Genomic DNA, 3,470 nt, shown 5'->3' with positions numbered 1-3,470 from the left:
ATATATATATATATATACGACGGGCTTCTTTCAGTTTCCATCTACCAAATCCACTCACAAGGCTTTGGTCGGCCCTAGGCTATAGTAGAAGACACATGCCCAATGTGCCACGCAGTGGGACTGAACCTGGAACCATGTGGTTCGTTAGCAAGCTACTTACCACACAGCCACACCTGCGCCTGTGTACATTTACACAAGCGCATACACTTCTTTTACTTGTTTCAGTCAGTAGTCTACGCCCATGCAGGAGCACCTTCGTCAAGCATTTTTTAGTCGCATGAATTAACCCCAAGACTCCTTTATTAAGCTTGGTACTTATTCTACCAGTCTCTTTTGCCGAACCGCTACTTTATAGGGACATAAACATAACAATACCGGTTGTCAAGCAGTGGGGGACAAACACAGAAACACGTGCGGATAGATAGATAGATAGATAGATAGATAGATAGATAGATAGATAGATAGACAGATAGATAGATAGTTCACACAGCCCCACCAGCGCCCTTTTATCTACCTCTACACACGTGCACAAATGTATGCATGCGAGGTCCGTCGTTGGTCATTGATCCTAAGGTCGTTTCCCGGATTCTGTGGCGCATATAATCCCCCGGTCGTCGGTCCGTCGGAGGATTTACTCGTCGTTACCATTTGAGTGGAATGGAGCAAGGTGAAACAAAATGGTTTGCAGAGGAACACGTTACATCACCCGCACCAGGAAGTGAAATCACAATCTTATGACCATAGATATAACACCATAACCACTAAACCAGACGCCGGCCGTGCTGGAGCATATCTTTGAAGAATTTTTGAGGAAAAAAAGAATCGACCCCAGTGCCTATTTTTTTAAAGTCTAACAAAAAGTGAGCAACATTGTACGAGTTGGTAGTGAACTCCTCATGAAATACTCTCTTCCTGATGATCTCCTATACAGCCCCGAAACAGCTGGGCTCTCTTACCTCAGAGAAGACCTGGATGGAAAGCACTCAGCATACAAAAAGAAAAAAAGATCATGCATGGATATGTTGCCCGGAAGCTTGAAGAAGACAGCAGAAGCGCAGCCTCTCTTGGACACAAGTCTATTGCATCACATCACACTTTGAAGGCCATGCATTGGCAATCCGGGAACAGAAGATTGCCACAAAGTACCTGGTGAACAAGAGAGACAATGAGGCTCTTGTAATGCCAAGGTGCAACCGCATGAGTAGGCTATGCCATGTTTCTGTGGAAGACATCACGCATGTGATTAGCAGCTGTCGTCACAGTACTACCTCCCTATGCGGCACGATGTTGTCGCTAAAACAATTTACAATGTCATCCGCAAAAAAGACTCTCCTGAAATAAACTTAGAAAACCCCTCTGTTATGGAACACATTCATAAGCACCAACTCAAGGAATACTGGTGGAATATTCCCATCAAAACCTCTGTCAAATGTAAACATAACAGGTTGGATATTGTTGTTTGGAACAGAGGAGCAAAAGTATGTACCACCATAGAGGTCAGCTGCCCTGCAGATATAAATATCTCTTTGAAAATCAAAGGAAAAGAGGATATCTATGGACAACTGCTTCGAAACCTCCAGCTTCTATATCCAGGCTATGAATTCATATTCATACCAATAACAAATGGTGCGTTAGGTTTTGTTAGTAAATGCTTAAAGGAGAATCTGGATAAACTGGGATTTTCAGAAAGAGAAATCGACCAGTTGATTCGTACATTACAAGTGCAATCTGTGAGTGGAACAGTAAAAATATGCAAGACTTTTCCAAAGTTCCAAATACGAATTTGTTTATGTTAACTAACATCCCAAAGATGGAGCCGTGTATTTTTGAGGGAAGCCGGCTCCCATCTTTGTGGAAGATTTATAATAATTAAAAAACAGAAGAGACATACATACATCCTTCACCATTTCTGCCACATAGAGACAGTGACTTCACCTCCAGCACTATATTTAAAAACAACAGCGTTTCATATGTGAAATATAAAAAGAAAATAACACAACTGAGGTGATCCATGCAATTAATGGCTAAAATCTCCCTCTAACGTTCTTTATAACACCATGCACACCATACCTTTTATTTTTCATTCTTGTAATATTGAGGCATAGCATTTTAAATCGATGGAATTGTTGCATTATAAACTGGTGTTATGTCTCTGTGGACAGAAAGCGTGGGATTAATTGCAATCAGTTTCTGATTTTCATGCACCCCCATCTCATGAATCTCTATCTTCTGTCAACAGAGGAATTTGTAGCTTGTGTCTAGAAAATAAGGGAGAAGAATATTAAGACTCAATGAAACTGGTGTGTCCAATTTGCATACCAATGACAGATTAATTTAATCATGATGCATTACTCAACGTAGTAGTAGTAGTAGTAGTAGTAGTAGTAGTAGTAGTAGTAGTAGTAGTAGTAGTAGCAGCAGCAGCAGCAGCAACAGCAGCAGCAGCAGTAGTAGTAGTAGTAGTAGTAGTAGTAGTAGTAGTAGTAGTAGTAGTAGTAACTACAAAACTAGTTCCAACAGACGGAACCGTTACGTTGTTGCTTGATCTGCTAGACATAGCAGCCATACAGCCAAGCATCTTAAAGGGGGGAGTATATACTGAATAAAGTAATTGTTCTCGAGTACACCAAAAGGCGGGATGGTTACGGCTGGAATACCATTATGGTCACGGGAGGGAAAATTTCCTTCACAAAAGGAAAAAAAACCGACCAATTCCTTTAAGCAATCGCCTTTATTGCAGTTTATCATCTCCTTTGGAAAAATTGGATTATGGAGGAATTTGCGAAAATATGATACAGAATATTGAGTTCTATTGTATTTATGAGATAAAAATTACCAAATTTGTGAAATCACACAGAAATTAAAATATAAAAAACAAACCCGATACCTCCGACGGGACTCGAACCCGCAATTCCCGGCTTAGGAGGCCGATGCCTTATCCATTGGGCTACGGAGGCTACTTGCAAGCATAGATGTCTGTCATGCTCTTTGGTTTCAATACGGAATGGTAGCTAACTGTGATGCGACTGCGTTATTTCGACTATTGATTTCTACATTCTACTATCAAAGTGCCAGATGTGTCTGCACCATGGTCACGGTTGGATTTTACTGGCAAAGAGCAAGTAATTTGGGGAACAAAGTCTAGATAATTACATTTTGAGAACAAACATTCTTTTACAAAGGGCAACAATGGCTTAATTCCTTGTCCTTTTCTTTCTTCATAAAAGCGGAATAACTCTTCGGAATGTCAGAGTTGGGAAACGGACAAAAGAAAGATCTCACGGAAGAATATTTGATCATTTACATACAGCAGACTATGGAGGAATTTAGAAGAATATGACGCAGATTACTGAGTTCTGTTGCATTGCTGGTATGTAATTGCCCAAATTTGTGAAATCATAATATAAAAACAAAGATCAGTACCTCCGACGGGACTCGAACCCGCAATCCCCGGCTTAGGAGGCCGGTGC

General features: G+C 40.8%; 1 non-coding gene across 1 annotated transcript; it reads right to left on the bottom strand.

Annotated features, from left to right (window-relative positions):
* Nucleotides 1-2,884: 2,884 nt before the first annotated feature.
* Nucleotides 2,885-2,957, bottom strand: Trnar-ccu (transfer RNA arginine (anticodon CCU)). Its single transcript has one exon. It is a non-coding gene; the product is annotated as a tRNA-Arg (tRNA).
* Between the last annotated feature and the right edge of the window lie 513 nt (nucleotides 2,958-3,470).

This window comes from Octopus bimaculoides, chromosome 2 (assembly GCF_001194135.2).
Source record: "Octopus bimaculoides isolate UCB-OBI-ISO-001 chromosome 2, ASM119413v2, whole genome shotgun sequence".
Lineage (NCBI taxonomy): Eukaryota > Metazoa > Mollusca > Cephalopoda > Octopoda > Octopodidae > Octopus > Octopus bimaculoides.
The sequence above is the reverse complement of the archived record's forward strand: the minus strand, read 5'-3'. Positions and strand labels throughout refer to the sequence as shown.